Source organism: Ambystoma mexicanum, chromosome 10 (assembly GCF_040938575.1).
Source record: "Ambystoma mexicanum isolate Mex_15411 chromosome 10, UKY_AmexF1_1, whole genome shotgun sequence".
Lineage (NCBI taxonomy): Eukaryota > Metazoa > Chordata > Amphibia > Caudata > Ambystomatidae > Ambystoma > Ambystoma mexicanum.
Window position 1 is genome coordinate 1,539,962,662 of NC_090932.1, and position 26,310 is coordinate 1,539,988,971.

General features: G+C 45.3%; 1 protein-coding gene and 1 long non-coding RNA gene across 14 annotated transcripts in view; one reads left to right on the top strand and one right to left on the bottom strand.

The window, feature by feature from the left end:
• The window catches only part of MSI1 (musashi RNA binding protein 1), a 287,638-nt gene that overhangs the window by 193,957 nt on the left and 67,371 nt on the right, over positions 1 to 26,310 (bottom strand). The window lies entirely within an intron of this gene.
• LOC138492537 (uncharacterized) overlaps positions 1 to 26,310 on the top strand; it is a 209,045-nt gene that overhangs the window by 146,064 nt on the left and 36,671 nt on the right. The window contains exon 3 of one of the 2 annotated variants that reach the window (XR_011276221.1): positions 461 to 794. The exons of the other annotated variant lie outside the window; for it this stretch is intronic. This is a non-coding gene — a long non-coding RNA (uncharacterized lncRNA). Of the gene's footprint in view, positions 1 to 460; positions 795 to 26,310 lie in introns of those variants that run through there. 2 annotated transcript variants of the gene reach the window in all.

The following is a 26,310-nucleotide window of genomic DNA, read 5'->3' on the forward strand; positions in this document are numbered from 1 at the left end:
AAGGGGTAGCCACAGCCACGATAGCCCGATGGGTTAAAGAAGTCATGCTGGCAGCAGGGGTAGATGTAGAGAAATATGTAGCGCATTCAGTGCGAGGGGCTATGGCATCTAAAGCCTTTACGACAGGGGTATCACTCAGAGATATCATGTTAGCGGCAGATTGGTCAAATGACCGAACGTTTAAAGAATTTTATTTTAAGCCTACCGAGAATTTAGCTGTCACAGTGTTGGGAAGCTTTGAACAAGCATAATGCTCGCCTCCAGTCTTGTCATAGAATAAAGATTACCCCTGCTATCTGCGCAGGGAGTATTAATTTTATTAAAAACTAGGGGGCGAGCATTAAATTCCCGCCCGATTGATGTATTGAATAAGAAATTTTAAGATTGTATGAAGTAATAATATGATGATAGTGTCAATACATGAACGCCACCCTGATTTTTCTGCTTTCTTTATGCCTAGGAGAGGAGCAGAAGAACTGATGTAAGAGTTTAGCGACAGTGGTCGTCTGGAATCGAGGACGTTTGATGTTTGGTTGGAGTGTTTCCAGCCGTTGCCAGTTGCAGGGCTTGGTGTGATGTTCGCAATGAGACTTTCAGAGCGAGTAAAAGAGAGGAGGAGCCCAGGAACAGGAAGAACGTATTACTTGGTATGGAGTATGATGGACTACAGAGACTATGGGGATTGTAGTTCGAAAAGAGGAAAAGTCTGTTCAGACTGTTTTCAGTGTTGGTTATGGTTTTAAAGTTTTGTTGAAACTGCTGAAGAGTAGTGAATTAAAGAAGTTGAAGCATAATGCTCGCCTCCTAGTCTTTAATAGAATTAATACTCCCTGAGCAGATAGCAGGGGTAATCTTTATTATAAGCTTATGTGGCTGACAGTGTCATATGTAAAGTTGCTCCGTGTAGTGACTACTGTACTCCTAAACAATAGCTTGCTTTCCTCCATACGAGTGGGACATCAGTCTCTCGGAGCACCGGACCACAGCACAGTGCACAGGAAAACGAAGCCTTTGAAAAAAATAATAAAGGAAACGGATTGCATGCACGTTCTCCCCCGCACATGGCTTTGCCCACTTTATCCGCCTTGCAGGTTTACCCACAAGTCTTTTCCTATTCATGCATGCAGGGAGCCGACAATGAGCTATGTTTATAAGCAGGAGGAGGGAGGATCACGCAGAGGAAAGCAGACTCTGCACTAGGAGTACAGTAGTCAATACAGTGAGTAATATTCTGTGTAACTTGAACTTGCTCTAACGTTGCATCACATTTCCCCCATAATTGTGGTAGATCATAAAGCGCTCACTGAAAAAAGGCGGTTGGACCAGAAACCCTAAACGAGCAAAACATTTTTAGGAACTGGGGATCCACACTGAACCTGGAGTCCAGGGAGAAATGTTTGCAGGAAGCAATATGGTATCCCATGTAGCTGCCTTGCAACTGATATCCATCTAGGTGGATAGCTCACGCTCAGTCTCAGGGCCAGCCTGCACTTCACAAGGTTTAATCCTACGGCAAGGTCGGCTCAACACTTCATCTTCCAGAGGGCGATAATTTGAATACCATTAAATTGGGTAATAACACCTATTATCACTGCACTAAGACGTGCTACATAAGAACACAACTTATTATTGGAACAGGCCTTTCTAAGAAAACCCAAAGCTGCGTCAGAGGACGGGCTGGGCAAAGAGTAGGGTTATACATGCGATGTATAACATGGAAAGGGAATGAATGTGTATGCAATAACAGCTTGTCATTGTGCAAAAACATATGGGTCTGAAGCCAGGAGCTTGGGGTTTGCTGACTTATCGAGCTAACGTGACAGCAACTAAGAAGGACATCAACCAACCAGGCTTAAGTCAGCTGTTGACATGAATTGGAACAGCTTCTGACCATGGCTTAACAAAGATTTAGGTCATAGTGCAAGAACGGTAAATGAATATTATGCTTCACTTTCTTTACTTTTTCTTTCAGTATCAAATCACAATTCAATTAAACTACATTTCCCAGCAGCATCTGACCATTTCATAAGTTATCCCTGAATTGCAAACAGTAAAACATTGTAAACCACTAATGGTCACACTCCAATCCCACGGGATGGCTCTCTCTGACCTTCTGCCATGCCCACAACTCCTTTTTCTATGCTGCTCTTTCAACAGATAAGTAACCTTTTACCATAGCCCTATGTTTGAGGTTTTATTACATCCACTTTTTGTTGAGCATTGTGGATTTTCTATTTTCTAGCAATGAAACAACCTTTTACCTACTCCGTTGCTCTGGGACTTCTCCGACCTGCTTTATAGCCCATCTACTGCCGATGTGGCCTGTTGGCAGCGCCACGGCTCAGCTGCAGCCTGCCTACTGCCAATGCAGCCTAGTAGCAGTGCCACGGCTGACAGCAGCAATAAGATTATGGAGAGCGATCTCTGCGCTTCGGTGCAGGATCTCGCCCATATCCTGTTTGGGGTTGAAAAAGTCTGCATGCCCTCAGTGGTTCAGGGTCCTCAGGAGGTGCATTCTCTCTGCTGGCGTTCAGAGCATCACTTTGGAGCCCCATCTGGGCTGAAGTGGCAATTACAAGGATGTACACAGTGAGCCCGTGGAGGGGTCGGACTCTCTCGCTCACTCTTTCCTCACCAGCAGGACTCGATCAATCAGCACAGGAAAATGTTTTTTCCCACAGCGGCCATGCATGGTGATGTATTTCCTTGGTGTCAGTCGTGGAATGAACATGGAGGCTCGAGTGGTGATTCATTAGGACAATTTGAAAATATTAAAAAAAGGATATATTGTAACACATTGAATATATTGGGAAACGCTGCAACCTTAATCCTCTACTCTGGCGCAGCACCCCTAGACTGTATTGCAGGGGCATTTCAGTAGTAAGCATTCCACAGGAACATGGTCTTATATGGTTAATGAAGAGGAAGATGGTGAGCTGAACAATGAAGAGTGCTATGGGGTGGATCAGATGAGATCCCGGCTCATCACTTGGATGATTAGGACTGCGTCTACTTGCCAGGGTCTGAAGCAATTAAGGAGAGTCCCTTGCTTCTGAGGAAGGGAGTGGTTTCCCTCGGGGAACTGGCCGAGTTAGTTGGTCTCTTCAATTCAGGCCATATTCCCTGGGCCCCTATGCTACAGGGCACTGCAGAGGCTGATGATCCAATACCTTTCCTCTGACGTTTCCTACTCTCAGGTCATGTCTCTGGACATACAGTGCAAGACAGATCTCCACTTGTGGCACGCTCATATGATCACCAGGCAAGGCCGTGCCATTTTCGGCTCTTCCCCTGGCCTTGTCATAGAGTCAGATGCAAGCAGATCAGGCTGGGGAGCGCGATGTGGAAACTTCTCTATTGGTTTCTTTAAGAGTTGAGTTTACATATCAACTGCCTTGGGGTGCCGGTACGCTTCTCTGCGATCAGAGCCCCAAGTGCAAATCAAGTGGGAGCCTGCACTTTGCTCGAGAAAGACAACATTCCCCCTTTTAGGTATATAAATCGCCTGGATGGCACAAGGGCCAGACTCCCCCAGAGTTGACAAATGACTTTTGGCACTTTTAACTTTATATGAAGTGGTCAGTGGTGGTGGAGATCTTGCCGGACCTCTCCAACGTGGTGGCCGACTAACTCCAGACACATTTTGGGACTGGAGGTTGGATCCTCACTTATTCGGAAGGACTGAAAATCTGAGGGGTCCCATTCGTACCGATTTATAAGCATCTAGGCTGAACTCCCAGCTGGCATGCTCCTCCAGCTGGAGGTCAGATCTGTTCACAGCCAGGACAGATGTTTTCCTCTACCGGTGGGGCCCAGAATTTACCTTCAATCTATTCATATCGATAGCGCATATTGTGATGAGAGAGAAAGTGTATGTGGTATTGATCACCCCAAAGGTGGATCAATACTGATTCTTCAGGAACTTTCCTTGAAATTTTGAGTCCTTGGAATCTGGACATTTTGAGGGATCCGACGGGAAGCCTCCTCTTGATGGTGCAAGAAGAGTCCTTGGTCATGGTGGCCTGGATGGTTTCAGGGCACATTGGAATGTTTCAGGGCATTCAGCATCAGCTGCTGGCCTCGTGAAGAACATCTAGGTTCCCTCTATGGTGAGGAAATAAAACACAGCTTGGACCATCTGGGATCACTGGTGTATGGAGATGGATAAAGATCCCATTTCTAATCCTATTGCAGCATTGCTTAATTTCTTGCCCTTCATAGTAAATCAGTGCACGGCATCTACAGGCCAGCCATTTCTGCCAGCCACGACTTTGCAGACTGAAAAATGGTCAACAAGCACCCTTTGGTGTGTTGCTTTCTGAATTGTGTTCAGTTTCTCAGACCTCCAGAACCTCGCAATTCTGCCCCCTGGAATGTTAACAAAATACTTTTGACTTCTATGGGGATGGGGGGACAACGTGCTCATGGGCTTAACATGGCTCTCCTGCAAGCTCATCATGCTCATGTAGCGGATATCTTGCAAGCGTGTTTGCAACCGTAGAAGAGGTGCAAAGCTCGATTCGCACTCCTGCCACCCATTTTGAAGGACCAGGAACATTCACGCCGAAATATGTCACTTTGATGTGCAAATAAACCAGCAGAGTGCCACAGTTGGGCTCTGTCCAGTACCTATCAGAATAACAGCACCTATTGAAGTACTGACACCCAAGAAAATCTGGACAATACTGGACCCATTGAGAAAACCATATCGACAAATAAAACAGAATGACGATTGTCAGAATGTAATACCGGAAGAAGCTAAGAAGATACTGAAGGAAGACGAATGATGATGTCATAGGAACCCGGACTGACTCACATATAGAAGATATAACGACCTGAGAATGATGACAAATGAGAAGAAACACCATGGATAAGTGAAATCCTAAGCCTAAAGTGAAACAATTGATCTCAAGATGTCAGTAACTTATGCCATATGCACAATGAAGAAATTCAGTTAGTTTAAACGTGTACATATGCAAAGTAACCGCAAGAAACAAAGAAATTGTGAGGCTTGCTTATGCTTAGTAGTAAGATAGATTGCGGCAAGCGCCACATGTACATATCTACCTCAAAAGGAGCACTTTATATAAGTATACTTCTACTATGCACAAAAGCAGAATCAACCAAAAGTTACTAAAGGTCTCAAGAAGAGATTTTCGCAGCAAACAAAATCGAGAATTAAAGACGGAGAGAAACTCAGATGAGGGTAACCCTGCCAAGAAGCCACGGTCGTATCGGCTGAAACAGAGCAACAGTGGATAAAAGTGATGAGAAGAAGAACAGAGTATCCTGTTGAGAAAGGACAGGATAAGCCACAGATGGCAGATGACTGGCTGAATTATATCAAATAAACGAAATTGCACGAAGGAAAGGCTGATTTCACAGTGTCAGAATCACGTGACCAGATCAGTAAGAAGGAATGAAACTTTCACACCTATGCATGGACCTTTGCCATGCCCAGACACCTCAACTTTCCAGACCAAAAAGCAGATTTGAGGCCAACCACAAAGAAACAATTGACACATGACCACTGAGGTGATGATTGATTCTAACAATAATTGGAAAGAAGCTGGGATGCAGATGAACTCCCTGCATCTGGCTGGCTATTCAGCACATTGCGCTACTAAGAGCAAGTGGAAAAGTATGAGTGGGGTTGATGCCAACCCAATCATAGTGGACCATGTAATCTAGGATCCTATAGTTAGTACAACCAATGAGATGTCATACTTTTAGTGATGTTTACAGTAGTCACTTTGAAGGAAGGGCTTAGTTGCCCCGCCTGACACGGTCTATCCAATCCCCTTTCCCCGTTACCATATACAGATATAGTACCTATATTGAAGTTACCTTCCTAGAACCAATCGAGTTGCATGCTAAGTTTTAAGAGTTACACGTCAGTGATGATGAGTTTTTGGTATAAATGTTATGTTATTTCTGAAATTAATTGGAGTTGAAGCGAGAAGGAAGATCGAGCGATTGCTGATATTCATGAACTCCCCGTTTTTTGTACTTGTCATTAAACGGACTCCCTTTGCCAAACCATTGAGTTGTCATTATTGATTTGGTGCAAGAGTATGAATCTGCATCCCCATCCATCTCAAGGGTGCTGCTGCTCATCTTAAAGTGCTGTTTGGAAACTCCCAGTTCTATGAAACACTCGCGCCTTGAAACACTTGTGTATAGGCGCGTTATAAATGTCATATCATATCATGGGCCGGCTGGAGTCCATCGAGCACACAACGTTAGAGCTCTGGACGGTGTGTTTCTCGCTGTTACTCGATGTACCAAGATGTGTTTCAGGTCAGTATCCTACTCAGCTATCCCTAAACATCGACCAACAGCTTTGCAAGGTCTGCTGTCTCAAGCAATATGAGGCAGCAACGACCTCATAGGCCCTGTGGCTGAAGCAATTCCTTATAGCTATCAGGCATCCCAAGAAGCTGGTCTCCCCTACCAAAATGGATCAAGTGGGTCACGGAGCAAGCCTGCGATGACCCATCACCTTACAGTGGCAATTTATCCACAAGGGTTCATGGCTTCTAAGGCATTTATGCTTGGTGTTTGACCGGAGGATATCACCAAATCGGCCAACTGGACTGGAAAATCGGCCAGTGGAGGAAGTGGCTTTGTTGATGGTGAGAACGCTATGAACATAATACTCACCTCCTGGGACTTTCCACAGAAAACAGATTTCCCTCTACCTCTAGGATCATAAAACACAATAGTAATTTGCTCTCTTGACTAGTGGAATTCCAATGACGACATTCGGAATAAAGGAAGGGCATGTCCCAATGTGTCTTTGTGGAAAACATGAAAGGTGTAGTTTGAGCAGAGAGCTTTAATCTCATTGATCCTGCAGACAGAAGTACGGTTACCACAAAGCGGTCTTCCAAGTCACAAGTGTCAAGTATGCAGATTCCAAAGACCAAAGGTTATATGCATCAGACTCATAAGGATCTAATCAGAGCAACGGTTAAGCTCCCAAGATGGTAGTTTCAGAACAAGAAGGCAACCCATCTTAGGAGACCATTGAAATGCCTTGCTCACTGTGTTGGACAACAAGCCATTTTTAGAATACTCCCGTAGATTGTTCACACTCTAGAAAGATATGTTCTGCAAGAGTCCATTTGAATCCCAAAACTGAAATGAAAGAACCTGGTCATGTGATGCTTTCAGACAGTTGTTATGCGCGGATGCATAAATGATAGAAACATGTCCATTCACTGGATTACTGAGTTCTGCTCAACTGCTCCCTTGATGTTTTTTGGCTCATAAAGTCTCTTAATAAAAGCCCTATTGTCTGCAGACTTGAGGCCCCAGGGACGATGCCACTAGGTGCAGCGTCTGAGGGATACATATAGAAGCAAACTGCCTGTTGAGATGGCGGGCCAGAAGCCAAAGGAAGCTCCAATAAAAGGGAGGAGAGTCATTTCCAGTAAGCCGGATCTCACACAATGTTTGGCCTTTGAGAGGCTATAAAGGTTACAAAGCAACCCACACTTTGTCTCAACTTATTTAGTTCGCAATCAAAGGAAAAGGGGGGACTGGCTGTGACATGAAAGCAGACAAGTGTCCCCAGCAACTCATATCTCTGCCCCATCAATGAGGCATGAAAGATCGATACACTTCTTGTTGCACCAAGTCACAAACAGATCCACCATAGAGATCCCCCCAAACGGCAAAGGTTGAATTCGTCAACTGCTGAATATGCTCCCATTTGATCATCTGCAGAGAGAATTCACCTGAACGTTCACCTCTCCTGCCATGTGAGATATTTCAGTGAAGATCTCTGAATTAGGCACCAGTTCCACAATGCCTGAGCCAGCTGGCATCTTTAAGTGGATTTGGTCCTCTCCTGCTTCTTCACATAGCACATGGTTGTCATGTTGTCTGTCCAAATGAGTATGTTCTTGTATTTGTGAAAGGGAAAGAGGCCTTTGAGGTATTAACAAAATATTATAAGAATATTGATACAAGACTCCCAATCTACAGAGCCCCACGGGCTATAGATAGGCATTGTTACTCATGGCAACTTTCTGTGCAGTGAAGCAATAGTATCTCGGTCAGCTACATAAAAAAGGGACCCAGACTGCGATGTTGCTCTCCTTTATCTACAATGGAGTCCCGTCCTGATGCTGTCTGAGACTCAAATCAACATGCGAGTAGGACTCCTGATCCCAACTTGCCGTCATTTGAAGCAGATTCTTCCTGATGTGTAATCTAGCGTAAGGCACTAGATTACAGCACACAGGAGGCCATGAGGCCCAAAATCCACTGCAAAAGAGCTGTGGCCTTTGATATGCTACATACATTGGGTTTCAGATTAAATGGTCTGTCTATTTTCCCATTAAGGGAACACTCTTCTAACTTTGTAGTCCCATATCAACCAAATATATATTGAAGTTTACGAGATGGGGAAAGGAAAGGCATTCAAACACTGACTAAAACTCCAGTGAAAAGCCCAGTCTGAGACATCTGCAGGGACATAGTACCCTTTGTGTGGTCCAATGCCCAAATAAGCTAGTCATCCAGAGAAGAGAAAACAGGGTTTGCATTCTATGCAGAAAGACCACCGCTACTGCCATTTCTTTTGTGCAGATACTGAGAACCCAACTTAGGCCGAAGGGTAAGACTATTGAACTCTTAACAACTGACCCATCAAGTGAATCTAAGGAACATGCAGTGAAGATGCCAAATGTGGACGTGTGTCTGTGTATGCAGCCTGCAAGCCTAGCGCACAAACCAATCCCCTCCTGAGCACAGCTAGGATCTGCGCCAGCATGACCATGAGCATTTCATTTTTAATCTTTCCATCCAAATGTGTCATTTGAGGTCTGAGACATCCAGGATCATGCACAATCTCCCATGGCATTGGACTGCAACCTTTCGATCTGCAGATGCTTTGGACTGCAACTCCCATCAACCCATGCAATCGTAGTGAATGGTGAGAGAGTATGGATTTGTAGTAAAGAACATCTGCACTTGCTTCAGAACTTCAAAGAGGTAAGGAAAACTATATCTTCCCCTGTATCCATCAGGGGAGGCAATTCTAGAATATACATTTGTAGATTTCCATGTGCAAGCTCGATGAAAGTTGCTGAGTCATGGAATTCCGCCGCAAAATCACCTTCGTTTTCACTAGAATTAGGACACCAGGTCATCTCGGTGCAAATTCCAGTGAAAGGTGCAGAGTGGAACAACTCAGAAGACCCTCCCACCTAAAAGCACGCAGGAAATGTGTCACCTGGACTGATCTCTGAGAAAAAGGAAATAACCTTTCTTTTTAACTCCACTGTTGCAGGTAGAATCGGATGGAAAATCAAATCGCTTCCCACTGCCGCAGTCTGGCTCTCAGAGCTTTAATCCAAAGCGTTGTGCAACATTACAGAATGCCTTCGCCTGGGACACTGCAAGCAGAACGTGTGCAGATTGGTGTAAGAAAAATGACCACTGAAGGAGGCAAAATGTCTGATCCCCACTCCTTTAGGTATAGAACTGTGAGATACGGAAAAAAAACATGTCAGGAGCACTTAAGTGCAGCCACTCTGAGATCCTCCCATCTTGAAACAGAGAAAAATCCTGGGGATTAAGGCTACGAATAAGTTTCCTTGTGGAGTTGGGCAGGGATTGGTTGAGCATTTGCCCCGGCATGCTTTTTCAATCTAATACTGTGCAACTGTGCTTTTTATGTACCCTTTCCGGTTAGGCCATGCCAAAAGTATGGGAGAAGAGGGTGGGAAACATTAGTACCAAAGGCAACTTCCACTCATTGACCGAGAAGCCTAGCAAAAAAGAAAGCCAAGAAGGGTCAGAGGGCCTCCTCTGGACTGGAGGCTTATTTTGTTATACAAGTATCAACCAACACACACAGATCCCAACATGTCACAGGTGTGAGGCAAACGCTGTTATCAGTTTGGTAAACCTTCTTAGAGCTGTCCTGAGGCAAAAGGAAGGATAATGCATCTGTACTGTCCCCCTTGTATAAAATGGAGGCAGTAGCAATTATGCCATTTCGTGATGTGTTAGTGCTGATTTTCTATACTGTGGACTGGTGGACAGATGTATAGAAGGCAACCCTAGTGTAGTGACAGGGACAACTCTGGGAGCTATAGCCAAAACAGTTCAATGTAGGTGGATGAGTGGTCTAGGCTAAGTCTCAGGAGGGGTGAACATGGTAAGTGGTCCCCAATGAGTACACACAGTGAAAAGTCATGGAACACACTTAGACAAACAGTTATAAAAATACCTACCCATTTATGGTCATTTCACACTATGAACAATGACCACTCGTATGTATTATTAGCACACAAGACTAAATAAAAGATACATAAATACAATCAATGGAGTAGGGGAAAAATACATAACCCCCTGTAAAGAAGTATTAGTATGCAGCACAACCGGTCCAGAGAGATACAACACTAACTTTAAGGGTCATCTTATCCAAAAGGCAGGTAAGAGTCGAAACGTCCACTAGCCAATCTAAGATCTGGCTCACACACACAACCCAGCAGTGGTCCAATCAGGCTCACTGGTGGCACAGCTCATGCATAGCATTCAGACACACTGAAACCAGTTTGTGGATTGAGACCAGACTGTCCCAACCAACTTCCTGGCAGCTAACACATATTGCCCTGTAATACCCTGCGAAAGGCCTCACTCAGTTTTCCAAGGCACTGGAAGTCCATATAAGGATTGTCCTGTCCTCACAGGTCAGGAAGAACAGTTAGTAAAAAGATTGCCAAGGGACAAACGAAAAACCTTGTGGCACAGCCTTGTTTGGACACTAGCCACAGTAGGTAATCAAACGCGGTAAACATGGTAAGGCTAAAACAAAATATACTAAAAAAATTGCTAAAAGTAACTGCTGCCACCAGCTTGTCTCTAAGGCATACCTAAAGTAACCAAAAATCCTCTGAGTGTTAGTCTAGTGCAAAATAAAAAAAGTGTACCTCATTGCACTGCATTGTAAGATGCATTGTACAATGATAAAAACTTAACAAAAGTAGTAACAAAGAAACAAGACTAAGGGAAACAATGTTTCCCAGTACTGACAGCCTGAAGGACATGCCCGTTTTCCCATGACAGGTGAGCAAACGCCAGTGTAGTGAAGCTGAAAAAGTTCAGGTCACTTTAAAAAATAAAAGCAACACGTTTGGGGGTCCGTAACAATGGAGGGAAAGGTGCTGTAAAGAGAAATCTTTCCTAACACAATGCACGGCAATGCATCCCTCAAAGTCTAACGAGCAGGGCTAGGTCACACAGCTGAAGGGAAGAACTGATCTGTGATGGGGTAATCATCCTGAACTTTCCCTTCAGAAGGAGGGGACTGAAGGCAAACAGGCCACAAATAGAATAGATTACCTGCTATGTTCTTCATCAATAATGCAAAGTCCCTGGAAAACTGCCCCGAGACAGCTAGGCCACAAGTAATCCTTCCACTGATCAAATAGCAACAAGTTTCTCCACCACCACATTGTTCACAGATAATGTTTTGGGGTGAGGAGAACATGAAGGGGGAAGGGAGGCGGGGGTTCATAATTAACATCCAAGAATGGAGAAGATTAATCTGTGGGAGGCTGTATATTGAATGGCCCAAAATAAAAATCATTTTTTAGCTTACAGTAAAAGCAAGAAGGCTGGCCAAAGAAGACGTTGGTGTTAGGCTTGTGCTGTTTGCTCCAAAAATGCCACCCACTACTGGCAGTCTACAATGCTGGTTCGGTATCCTCAAAATCCGGCAAATGAGTGGAAGCACCCCGAGTACCACAAGCCAATTAGCCATAAAAGCACAAGTCGTCATTTTGTTCGTTCATCATCTGTTGATGAATGCAAAGATCACACCATCCAACCGAAGATACTAAATGCTACCCAGGGCATCCACTCGAAGTTTCAAAGTCTGCAAACATCCAGTCTGCTGGGGCAGCAACAAGAACACGATGCAGGGCACACTCCAGCATGTTCGAGATAGATCTGCTCGTCCTCGTTGAGCTCGGTCGGAAACTGGGCCTATTTATCCTTGAGAAGGCCACTGATGAATTCCAGCAGGTCCTTCCACAGCTTGTGGTTCTAGCCCGCACGGATGGCATTCACAATGGTATGCAGCGGCACAGGTGGCAGTTTCAAAATTAAAATGCTTCCCAACTGCATCTTTACATTGTAAAAGGAGAAAGGGTTAATTTAAGCACAAAGACCTTGTCCTCTAGACAGAGTGAAAAGATTGTCAGCCTACTCCTAAGTGAAATAAAAGGGCCGGGCACAGATGGAGCCACGCATGTACCACAGCTTCACTTTTTGAAAAACAATTTTCCCACCCTCCAATGAAGGATCTCACTAGTATGATGGGAAGGGACCCGGATGTAGAAGTAAGTGTTAACAGCCAAATGAGTAGAATTTAAAGTAGTTAACAGAACAGGAGAGGGCAAAGTATTTACAGGGGTCGAACGAGGAGAAACAAATCTTGTACAAGCATCCGAGAGCATAGCATTTGCAAAGATCGGACAGAGACAACAAAGCATAAACACATATAGGATGCAGGGGAAAAAAGAAAAGATGATCTTTTCAAAGAATGTGACAAAGGCAGCGAAATGCAGATTTCACTCTCTCCTCTATCAGATGCCTGTGAACACACTATGCTGTAAACACTGCACTACCCTCATTTAGATACTTTTAATGCTCTTCTTGTTCCCATATAGTCTATCCACTCAATGAGGTGACGGCAAATCAATGAGAAAGAGAAAGCAAAAAGAAAGACAGAGAAACCCTGTGTGTATAAATCATCTGCATGCATCTGACAGAGAGCCGTATGGTTACGGTCATCCAACAATGAAAGAGTAGTGTTTACAGCCATCTGACTGGGACACAGAGCACAGTATTTACACCAATATTCGACAGGATGAATATTAAAAACACATTTCACATTACAGGTAAAAAGAAGAACATTTACAAGTTGATGACAGGAAGAATAGAGCAAGCTTTTAGAGGCAGTCTGAGGAATTGCCATCAGGCAATTTGATTTGTACTAATGCATAAAATGATGAAGGTCATTCCATCTCCAAAAGGGTAACCTGCTAACCAGATTCCCCATCTTCCCGACCTCCAAGCCAAAAGCATAGAGGACGAGTCCCCTGCTGCATCAGCAGCCTTATCCATAGCGCCCACTCTACTCGTGGCATAGAGGAGGGTTAAAGGTCACATGATGCCACTCGATAGCGACAGTCAAGTCTCTGCAGCGCAAGGGCAGCATTTAAGATATGCTCCCTGTACCAAAACTACGATGATCAGAAGTAGCCCATGCTGGTGGCATTGTAAACTCTAAATAAAGCTATGCCCGAGTTTAGGCACGGTGCCCGGTACTGGTTGTCCATGAATTAATCAAATGTGAAATGTCAGCGGAAGAAAATACTGAAAATGATTTAAACAAAAATGACTTCCTACTGACATTTCTGCCAACCATCTCCCTTCCCACCCCCTTACTTACCTGTTAGCGACACACCTCATTCTGTGCTGCCGATTACCCGACTTCCTGCGACACCAGTTCCCTTCACTTACGTGGATGTCAACGGGTGCTTTAACCAATAGGGAGCGGGGGCACCCCGCAACCCCTGATGCCAGTTTAGTGAACAAGGGTGCGGGGGATACCCCCACAACCCCTGCTCCTCTTGTTCACTATAATGGCTCTGTTTTTCAGCTGTATGTAATGTACAGCCGAAATTCAAACTATTCTACTATTCATTTTTTCCCCAAACATTTATATGTATATCCCCGGTACTACTTATGATCATGGCTGCCACATCCCAATCGATATCGCGCATGTGTCAGCTCCTGGGAATCAGCTCTGCTGTGGAAAGTGATGTGTATTCTCGTCAGACGGGTTGATACTGCCAAATGGCAGGTGCAAAACCCAGAGGACCAAGCTGCTTCTTTGATCCCTATGTGAGGGCCATACCACCCTCCTCCATAGTGAGCCACACAGCAGACAGCGGACTTGGGCACAGGTATCATAGGAGCACATCAATCCAAAAGGAGTAGCCTGACGGTGCTGAATCTCCAAATGCCTTTGTTGTTAGCAAGAAGGGAAGGGGGTGGGACTGAGATATGCAGGAGATAAACTGTAAGGAGACTTTCACCATTCTGTTTCTCTCGGTCTCTCTTTCCATTTGCAGTCCTTTCTACTTCCCCTGAAGCAAAGCACTTTGGGTGCGATATCAGAAGGGCAAAGTCCACTCCATCCAGGAGCAGGGATTGGACCACTAAGGCTAGCTTTAGACCAATCACCTGAAGACCTGTGCCCTTAGAAGAAAGAGTCTCCTACTCCTTCAGCAGATTCTCTCCAGAATCCAGATCCTCCCGGATCCTCCCAAGACCTGCAGATTCATGATGGACAAACTCACTGGACTTCCTCAGGGACAGTTGTACTTGCTAAAGCTCTCAGCCTGAGGTGAAGAAGGAGCTATCTAAGGCAGAAAGAAGAGCACATCGCGAATTACCTTTGATATGGACCTACCACTCTGCACCGGAATCTCCTAGAGCTGGGAGAGCAGACCTTGAATTGAACCATCCTGTCCTAGAGCCTCCTTGAGTGGGCCTCACTGCCAGATGGCCAAACGAGCCAAAGCACCCTGATCTGCCACACCAAACTGGTTGCTCTGTGTCCAATGCACCTTGAACAAGAGGTAAGGCACTGGTGCTGGCTTTTGCGCTTCTCCACCAATCCGACCCTGAACTGCCCCCTTTGTCCACTTGGGCACTAAAGACTGGTTGCTCCCGTTTTCAACAATGACATATCCTTTTTGTAGCTAGTAATTTACATACCACCCCTGGAACTCTGCTCAGAGTACCACTTTCCTCAGTCAGTCACTTCTTCTCAGTTCTTACTCTGGGATACGCTTTTGTACAGTGTTTCTATTCTTTCTATTGCAGATGGTGTATTTGATTAAAGTGTATATATTTATATAGTACCCGGATTGGACATTCCCTTTATTTTGGACTGTAAAACTGTGTTGTTTGGATCACTACTGGTTCACCTTCACACCCCACTTAAGAATATAGCCTTCCCTCAGCCCACGTGGCCACAAAAGGCAAAGGAGGCATATCTCTTAACTGTCCCAGTTTTACCTTTACGATTGCGATTGCGTTGGGTTTTGGTTTGTGGAAGTGTGAAAGCTGGGTAGGCTATTTTACCCCTACTCATCCTGGTGCTACTGCGGAATGGACTCCAATTAGTCACAGGCAGGTATTCACCAGAGTGACAAAGAGCAGCACTTGCTGTTTGGCAGACTGATGGGGCAAGGAAGGGGGTAAACATTTCCAGATTCCAACCAAAGGCAGGTGACAACGAACAGTGGTTGCAGACAGCGTTCACACCAAAATGTTTGAAGCCCTGGGCAGGGACGTCTTTATGGAAGGGCAAAAAGGGCACTTGCCCTGAGCCCCCACCTTGGAGGGGGCCCCAGAAGGCTGCCTGATCGCTAGAAGTGAGTTTCCATTGGTCACCAACATAAATGGCACACGTCAGGATATTTTAGCTATTGCCGGTCTGTTGATGACAAGTACATTCTGCTCTGATTAATTCATCCTGTAATGCTTTCTGTGTTCACTGGGGTATACATAGTTAGTGCATTCACTACGGCACAACCCCTGTAGCATTCTCCGTTTTCTGTGGGGATCATATTGATCATGTGCAACAGCCAATGTTGAAATGCATATTGATAAATGTGAGTGCTGTGATGGTTCAGAAGATAGCTATGTGTGTTAAGCACTCACTAGGTCTGTGTTCATATGCAAAATTACAAACCAAATTCCAACATGGCCAACTCAGCCTTTTTTACGTCTGAAGATGTTAAACCTGAATGTATATGTACTTTGTTTTGTAGCACATCAGGTGCTATCAGCAGCAATGTACCTGCAGCAGATAGCAGTTGCTATAAAATCAAAAGGCATCAGTACGATGAAGGTCGAGAAATCAGTTTCTTCAGACATGTGGTTGTAAAACCTAGGCAGCCACCCCCAATGATGAGCATAATATGTTAACTCTATAGAGGCAATTAGGTAACCAAATTCAAGACTGTTTAACACAGACGTTCATTCTCCTGTCCTGCCTTTGATGATACAGTGATCCTGGACAAATTATCTTATATCACTGACAGTACTGTACTGTCTTCTCTGAAAAGGTTTGCTTTCTCATTTACTAGTGGCATTGTTTAGCACATTGCCTGATCCTTCTCTTTATATAAGCCATTTCAGTGGAAGGCATTCTAGACAGAAGAAAGTGGACCAGATATTGCAGGCCTCTGGCAAGCATATTTTAAGGTCTACTCCTTTGACACAAAAAAAATGGTTAGCACTTTTGTATATTTCAAAGGTTTATCTGCACGTTTACAAATCATAATTTCACAGCCTTCTGTTTTGGGCATATTTAAAATACAAAAGAGAAACCCAGATAAAATATTTTGAGATCAAAGCAATTAGAGTGCTGGTACTTATACACTTCCCTTGATGATGGAGAAAATGAAGCTAGAATAATTCCTATTTTGCAAAATATTCTTCTATAACATTGTGTTTATAATAACTGTCATTTTCTGTTATGTGATTTTTCTACTTTCCAAGTCACTTCAATACATTTGGATTGTTTTAGTTCATGGTAAGACCTGGAGAAGAAAGTGGTAAGGTCCAGAAAGTGCAGCGTGGGTGCACATCCCAGCATAACCTCTTAATCAATGTGTGATCCTCATCTCATTTCATCTAGTATTGCCTAACCTGTCAACACCATCGATCTCTAAACCTTTACAAATTGTCACCCTTCAGAGTGATTTAGCTCTCAGGGTATGATCTTATCTTCAAAACAGCCTCACTCATGGTTTCACTGGCTACAGTGTTGCTTCCTGTATAATAATGGTGAGCATTGATATATTGCAAGCCACAGCCATTTGTTTCTTTGCTGTCTAATGGCAATACTACTTGAAAATCATGTCCCGCTTCTAATCTCAGCCTTTCTGGATAGGGACACCATCCCGTCAGCATAGACAGTGGATGAAGATTATAAACTAAGGTATGTGTAGCTTTCGCCTTGCTTCCAATTGGTCTCCTGTATCCCTGCTTAAGCACTTTTGCATTCTGTGAGGCAGCTAATCTGAGCCATCTATCCATTCTGGATTATGTGCACCTTTTTCATAAGGTCTGTGTCCTGCATTTATGGTATGGCCAGTATCCCTTCCTTATGGCTACTATTGGTGAACAGTGCCCTCTTCCTATGCTAGAACACAAGTACCCTTATTGTGTACTGCTAATGCTACCTTCAACAAGAATGAAGAGGTATGGGGTTGAAAGGGAATACCTGTGCCTTTTGTGATCGCTGTGAGCCAGCATATCAAGCTATGGGTGGTGATCGCATTGAGGGTGGCGCGACCAGATATTCTGGATTCCTTAATTACTTTGGTACCGTGGAGGGGGGACACCACAGGTGTCAGTGCCCCATGCTCCAAACGTGCTTATGATGGCTCTTGTCAGTGGTCACAGAAAGTATAACATTTACTGATGACACAGCAAGAAGAGATTGCATATATGAATCACAGACAGTTCAGGGTTAATAGATGTCTCTCATAGAGAGCGAGGTTAGGAGATTGGCAGGCATGTATCAAATAGCAAAATATTTACAAAAGAATGCAACTGTCAGCAGAGTGTATACAGTTGGCTATGAAAAAGTACATAATTTACAAGCGAAGAGACAGGCTAGCTATCTAGATTGGACCAAAAAAAAAGCATTTGTAAAAGCTGTCTCAGCTGACTACAGCAGGCAGCAAAATGTATAAAGGTGGCGATTACTTGAACAGACAATTGCCAATGTCCCCCTGAACCTAGGGCAGGGCTTTTATAGATCCTGTCACAGAGGACTGAAGCAGACCGAAGAATGTTTACAGAAAGCCATCAAAAGGGCAACACGTACAAAAGACCATCGCAGACAAGAAAGAGTTTACAGACCTCTAGGGCAGAGAGCACAGAATGTTCAGATGCTGTCACCCTGAGTGTGCGGTTTATCAACGAGCGCTGAATTTACAAGGAGCAGAGTTTACAGACAGCTGGCGCGCAGGAAACAACGTGTACAACTAGCTGAGACACGAGAGCATAGAGTTTACATTGTTTGAAGGGCACAGCAGATATCTGTCTGAGCGCAGAGCAACTACAGGTGCACTCGCAAGCTTGTTACACACAGCCGTTGCAGAGATCGGGCACAGATTCCACAGGATTTTCAGGTGCTGGATTTATTTACTTATTATTTATTGTGCATTTATTAGGCACTTATACATAATAATGATTTGCATTTATATAGCGCTACAGAGTAAGTCAATTCCGTTTCAAAGCGCCCACAGGGCAGCAGGGACGGAACATGGGATTGAAAAACAACGAATACAGTGGAAGATAAAGATGAACCTACCATGCCTTGTAAGTGTTCAGAACGTGCAAGTGCAGCGAGAAGAGGGCAAGTGGGGGAGGGGGAGTAAGTGCTGGAATGTACATGCTCGTCGGTGAGCAGCAGATGAAGTGCTTAGTAAGGTAAGGGCTAAGCGGCCTCGGGCCGCATTGGGTAGAAACTGCAAGCCTACAGGATTGAGGCCGGTGGGCGCCGAGGCAAGTGCTGGGAGGTAGCCAGAGGCTGTGGTGATTGGGTATGGGAGGTCAGGTCCCCGAGGGATACATGAGGGCCCTGGCCACCAATCACAGCGACTGTGAGATTAGCAGAGAAGGGACGAAGGGAAGGCGAAGTGGAAAGTCTTGAGCACAGTCGTGACAGCATTGTTTGTAGAAGGTGATCACATACAGCAGTTTACAGACATGTGCTGCAGAGTTTAAAAACTGTTTTCATAGAGGTCCACATACATATGTCAAAGAAGTGTTTAAAGTGAGCGGATTTATAGAGCTATCCCAGGGAGCACAGAGTTTACAGGTAATAGTGAAAGAAAGCAGTATGTGCGCACCACTGTCGGGGGGGGGGGGGAGAAACTTTAAACTACGCTCTCATGGAGCGCACGCAGTATTAACAGGCAGCTGTCAAGAGAGCAGAGTGTTCACTGGAAACCGTTACTGGGAGGAGAGCTTTTCTGCTTCGTTTTGAATACGTGTTACAAGCAGCTCTCTCAGACGGCAGCCTGTTAACAAACAGATGTGACAGAGAGCAGACATTTCCAGGCAGCCACCCGACGGCCAGGCATACAGACATCCGCCATGCAGCACAGATTGCAGGATGTGTACAGTGCATTGGCACAGACGAAAAGCGGTCATCTGTAACAGCATTCAGTACAGAGGCAGACATCAAAAGAACATGTTCAAATGCAGTTTCCACAGAGAGTAATCATTTGCAGGCAGGTGTCAGAGCCCATCATTTGATGGCAGCTGTCAAAAGCAGACTGTTTACTAAAATCGCAGTTTTAACAGACACTCGTCACAGAGGGTGGACGGTGTAAAAGTAACTAACCATCGGATAGGACACTGTTTACAGCAATTGCCACAATGTTCTGCGCTGAAGAAGGGTGCTTAGAAACGCTTGAAAAAAATACATGATCGTAGGTTACTCCCAGGGGATGCAAACTCCACATTCGGCACAGAGCCCGAGCCAAACCAGTGGGAATGGGCAATACACACTGAAAACTATGATTATATATAAAGACGCACACGCAACACCTGTTCCCATCCTGCGCTGAAGAAGCCAAACCCTTTTTTTTTTTTTTTTTACACAAAGGACTAGTGCCCCACCCTCCTTTACGCCCGTCCCTGCTCTGACACACGTGTGATCTTGAGGGAAACACTAGACCGCCCAGCGGCGCTGCACAGCTGAATGAAGGCCTTGTCTGGCCTCAGTTGACGATAATGATTTTTCAGTTCAGTATTATTTTACTCGGCTGCTTCAGCGTAACTGTAATAGCTATTAATATTATACATGACGTACAGTGTGCTACCAGGGCTGTGCAGTCAGCCGGAAGGGCACAGAACTGCAGCGGGTAATACAGAACATCCCCACAGCAATGCTCTTCCAGTTCAATGCCGTGGGTCCATGACACCGCTGCACTGCAGGGGTTACCGCATACAGGTGCCTATGACCCACGGCACTGAAGGACTGTTGTAAAAACAGTGAAAATGCACTAACCAGCCCTACAGAAAAGCGGCGTACCAGCCACGTTTACTTCCTAAAAACATGGAAACACTCCCACCCAAAAAAATATTAAGAAGTAAAAATACTCCATACAACAAATAGAAAACAATGGACACATAGGCGACTCCTTCCACCCTCCACAGCTCCATGAATATGTGTGGATCCGCAGAGTGGTGCCACAGAAAGGCACTCTAATATTATTACTGCCTGATCGGAGAAGAACTAAGGTAAAAATACATCTTTAAATGCTCACTTATTACCAGGTGCAAAGAAGTTTGGATGGCCAAGTGATATACGAATTGGACACCAAAAATAATTTTACGCACCAAAAAAATACCACCCACTGGGAATAGGGATTATTTTGCTACTCCTGACAAAATCATGTTGCACCTGCATTTAAAAAAAAAAAAAAAAAAAGACACTTCTAAATCCTCTGTGGAGCCCCGGCACTAACATCAAAAGGCCATCAATCATCAAAGCCCCTGCAGGTGTAACCAGACATAACGCTGCTGCCAGGCTTCAGGAACTTCCAGTCAACCAAACGCATCAAGGGTGCGGATATTCGCATCAAGGGTGCGGATATTCCCACCAAGCATTGCGTTCTACGGAACTTGCCCACTTTTGGCTGTTTGTAGCCCAGAGAGCGAATAAGAGGCCTTCCTTTATTCTCAGCCGAGATACCGTGATGGGGAGCTCAAGAGTCCAGTACTTCCCCTCTCCTGCCACCCGGGCTCACTTGTGCTCCTGACAACACTTGGTGAGTTGGGAGATTTCACCCATTGCCTTTCTGCTTGGATTGGCAGGATCGCTTGATGCTGGGACGCTGAAATTCAGGGAGAATGCGACTTGGACTCGAACACAGAAAGGCAACACTTCGGACGAGGTAGACCCACACTCCAGGGACACTTTTGAAGTCGCACAAGGGCAGGATCCTCCAGAAGGCAACAAGACTTGTTGGTCCCACTAGTCCAAGGACTGAAGCAACGCTCAGGGTCTTCGGAGATGAAGGCAGAGGAGCAGGGCTTCATCAGGCCTGCTACTAGAAGGGATGGTCGGCTACCCCCGGAGGAGTCTTCGGATCTTCAGCAGGCTGCTCTTCAATGGATTCTTGGCGCCAACAATGATCTGAAAAAATGGCTGCAGAGGTCCTCTTCTTATCCAAAATCCAAGCTGGAAACAAGTCCAAGAAAGACCACCAATGGTAAGGAACTGCACCACTCAAACAGCCAGTAGTTGCCCAATCAGGACCAACTACTGGTTTCACATGTACTTCTGTTTCTGGCAACAAGGATGTGGACTGGGACTAGATTAGGTAGTACCACGCCCCCACCCTTGATTGACCAATTGAACCCAGACCCTGTTCGCTTCCCCATCCCAGCCAAACTGCTGAAATTGAAACAAACTTGGATCCACAGAGATAAAGACTCACATCAGCGGCCTAAACGATGGAATTATCTGGGCAGCGCTTATCACCAAATGAGAGGGCATCATATGCCCTGCGGTTGGGGTAGGACCACTGTGTAACCATGTTCCATCCATGCATGGGCCCACTGTCTCCCTGAATAGGACTCTACGAACCACCATGGGAGATAATGTACCATGAGGCACAATTACATGGATGAATGGCCTCCTACCATAGTGGCCCGTCGGCTAGGACGCTTATAAAAAACATCATATTAATTTCTTGCCCTACGGCTTCGGAAGGATAGACTGTGGTGCCATACTCCACCTATGCATGGTCACTCATCGCTCTACCCTCCCATTGAATGTGACCTCCCGAACATCTGTGGGGGGGTGACGCACCAGGAGGCATCCCCACATCACTGAACGGCACCCTCTCCACTGGTCCCCCAGCTGGGATATTGCCTGTGTATGAACCAATTAAATTATATTTCAAATACCCCTCCGTCCACCTCCTACCCTTTCTTCCCTATTTCAATCACCTCCTACCCTGTGCGCGGTTGCTGGGCTGTGTGCTTTTGATTTGATTTACAAAGAGGTGGAAGGAGCACCAGCCACCAACTCCCACTTTTTAAGTACCAATCCAAGATGGCCACCATCTCTGGCCACCCCAGCAGCACCTTGATGCACGCAACATGACATCCAGCTGAGGAGCTGGGTTACCATGGCAACCCTCAACTCTTTCCCGGCTTGCCTACCAGTGCCCCAGAGAACGCCAGTGCCAGACGCGCAGAAGCGGCACACTAACCATGCCTACAGTTCGTGTGATCATTCACCACAAACTGTAATTAACTAAGAGCGGACGAGATTTTCCCCATCGGCCGCATTGATCGTATCGCCACATCCCGTTACTAAGGACAGGTCAGTCCTGCTGTACTCCCACGTTCCTGGTGTAGCAGCTCCAGCACTCATCCCCATGTACGGATTTTTGCTTCAGAAGCGGTGACACCTACTCAGCTGACATTGAGTGCTTCCATTTGAGGGATAAGGTAATCACAGATGTGTTCCTATGCTTTGAATACTTACTGTCGGATAGCAAACTTTCCGAGCCTCTCTTTTACTTAGTTTGACCGACTTCATCTGTGTCAATGTTATTCCAAGGTCACACCAATGCGGCCAGTGTGTATACATTTGGCATCCACCATCTCCTGGCCATGCAATCAGAATTTCAACGTGGTCGATTTTCTAACTGCATTAGCCATTTAATTTGTTCCTACTTTTTGCAGTGCAGCATGTCCTTTGTGCTTGAACCAGCACCTCCAGCTCAATATTTTTCATTTTTTATTGTTCCCCTGTTTTTTGGCAACCAGGTGCCAGATGCATCTTTCGAACTGGGGCTACATTGAACACCAACAGTGGGGCTCATCTCCTAGCAGATTTGCTCGCGTTGCTACTCAGAACTCTACAGGTTAGTATTAGATTTCCACGGGCCACACAGGCATTTGCAGCCTGTGAGAAACCAAAGGGTGTCTCACCCGCTAGTCTTCGGGGACTTCTCATCCAGGTGGCCAGGACACAGCCATCGTTTTTGGATCCAGTGCGGGAGGATCACCTGAGCAAGGGGTCTTCTGGGATTGGGGGTGAGGCGACCAATAGTGAGACGTGGTATTCCCCCCCCTTCCCCGTACACCTAACCATCCTATTTTTTAGGCTTCCCTCATGTCCCAACTGCCTCCTCCCCTTTTCACACAAACACTGGGCCGAGGAAGAGGGCGGTAGACCAAAGAGGCTACCCCTTCCATATCGCATTGGACATGTCCCGCTAATTGGGTCAGGAAAAGTCAGGCACTTGACTTTAAGTGCATACTTCCAATACCAATTAGCTCACCTCACACGGATAAAAGACGGAACATAGAGACACACTCTGAGTAAGGTGGAACACAAGCAAGTACAGCACCTCCGGGGAGAAGGCAAACCTACTGGAGCAGAGCAACGGATCAAGCGACGGGAGCAAAGGGTGAAGAACCCCAGGAGTTCCCTGCTGGAGGTAACTGCATTCAAAAGGCTGCGAAAGATACTTGAAGAAGGCCAATTCCCAAACAAGAAGGCTGCAGTGTGTTCCAAGGAGGCCAGCGACCCTCCCGGGTGAACGGCAGAGTTGGGGAGGCTAGGCCAAGCATGTGGTACTAACCTTGACTCGTGAATTGAAAAACTATAAAGACAAGAATGAAACGTACATAGCCGGTGAGTTGGCAAGAGACATGAAAGACCAGTCTGTGTTAAAGAAAGATTGAAGTTGCAACATTATATCGCACAATTGAAGGATGCGCGTCTGTGGATTAGACGCGAAGAAAGGCAGACATGTGAATGAACTTTGAAGTTAGGATAGCTGTGGAACCAGCGATAATGAATACCAGAGTGGTCCGGCGAAAGGAAATAGCCCACTCGAAAGTCTCTGTGAAAGGAGAAATGTTTGTAGTGATAAAGTGAATGGACTGTAAAAGCAAAGTGATCAAAATTAACCCCAAGGCAAGGGGAAGAGTAAAAAAGGTGAACGTTGAACTTTAGTGCTTATGACATTGAACTACCCAGACAAGAAGAACTGGGCAAATAAAGCAAGAGTGCGAGTTGAAGAGAAAGTCGAAGTGGTCCTGCGACAGTCCGTAGTAAAAGCCATGCAAATTCGAAGTCTTCCACATCAGGAAACGGTCTAAGCCCGACTGATGGAGACCGGAAGTGTAATAAGTTAGGAGAAGGGAACCCCTAAAGGATGTGAATTAAACCTAGGGGGTGGGGGGAACCCCTGCAAGTGTTTTGCTTTTGCTGTAAAAGGTCTGAGCCTGACTGAGGGGAACCAATTGATTTGAACTTTTGCTTTCAAAGGTCTGAGCCCGAATGAGGGGGACCGATGTGAACTTTTGCTTTAAGAGGTCTGAGCCCGACTGAGGGGGACCAACATGAACTTTTTGATGAAGTGTGCTTTGAAAGCTGAAGAGAGAGACTTTAAAGTGGAAGGCTAGGCGGGCCTCGATTCACGTTTTGAACTGCCTTTGTGTTAAGAACCTGAGCCAGAGTGTGTCATCCTGCCTACGGGGACCGCTGTACTCTGTGCTGTCTAACGTGGGAAGGAGAGCTAACTCAGCCACATTTATTCTTTATATTTGAACACTGATTTTCCTTTGCTTACATATTCTCCTTAGGCATTAGTTTTTTGTTAGTATAGGCCGTTTTGATTTGACTGACTCAACTAGGACGGTTTTATTTATTATTTTGATGGTAGAGACTACTCCCATCCCAGTTATAGGGCAAAGTAGGATTTTTTCCAAACCCAGAAGCTTAAATAAAGGTTTTACAAATTGTACCTTTTGTGTCAGTGTCATACCTGTAATACCATGCCTCCCTTACAAGCCCCACCTCTGATAAACATGACACTTGACTTATTGGCAGGTCACCTTGCGCATAACAGACCATTCCAAGCATGACACATCGGTTGTAACACCACCAACCTCCCCCTTGCACCTGGCTCGGCCGGTGGCGAGACTGCAGATGCACCCATAGGCGCACACTCCTCTTTGCTACCAGTGGCTAAGGCCCCTGGCTCACATGCATGATGTGCATCCTTTCCAGCCCACCAGGCAGGGCTTGGTCCTGGTTGGCCGGTCCCTGGACACCCGGTGGTGGATGACTCACGGTGGCAGGGACTTGAGAGTGCAGTTTACTCATACCTGGACTCCTGGCTATTCTGTCCAATTCACCAGAATTGCTTCACAGCTTTTTAATCTCTAATTTGTAACTTTCAATTCTAAAGCTATACTTACCTCCTTTTGTCTTTTTTTGACAAGCAAGTCTGTTCATGCTCATTTCCAACATTCATGCTCACCTCTTGCCCGGAGGAAGACCACTTGTGACCCACGCAGGCACCACCATTGTGAAGGCCGAAATTCGAGCTGGCAATAGTCAACTAGCCTTGTTATGACATGATTAGGTTTTCCTTGAGTGCTCAAGCATTGTTCCAACTAATTTGAGACGTAGGCTATGTATTCATTCATAAGCCACGTGCTACAGAGTAATGGCACAGCATGTATTTGATCAACAGCGCTTGCTGGAACTGTAAACCAGGCGACTAGGCGCTGACTTGATTTACACACTCTATCAAATTAAAATAATTCCTTTTGATATTGTGTTGGTTATATCAGTGTAACTGTTTTTCCATATTGAGTTTATGTGTATGATTGTGAGTATGGATGGGTGACTGTTGGTTGGATGTTGAACAAATATATGCAGGTAACTTCTACATAAGTTACCCCTTGTTGATTTTGATTTTAGATCACATTATGTAAAACAAACACACAATTGTACCAAGTTGTGCTGTAGATGGCAAATGTCAGATGATGTACTATATGAAATAATTCAAGATCTAAACAGGGTCTCCTTTTTGTGTTGTGTCTCTTGGCCTTTAGACCCCTGTGTATAAATAATGTCCTGACCTCCTTTTTGTTGTTACAAGCCCGCAAAAGCAGCCGCTTTCCCGAGCAGGTGCATGACAGTATGAGGGGTTTTCTGACCTGGTAAGGCAAGGAGAAGGCCAAACAACTATATGTCCAAAGAAGCAAGCAGAAATCTCATGGCACAGACATTATAGAGAACTAGCCACGTTTTGTAGCCATACGCGATAAACGCAATTGTGCACAATAAAAAGAATCCAAACATGCTAAAAATGTATCTGCTGCCACCATCTTGTCTTTAGGTACTGTGACAAATCCCAG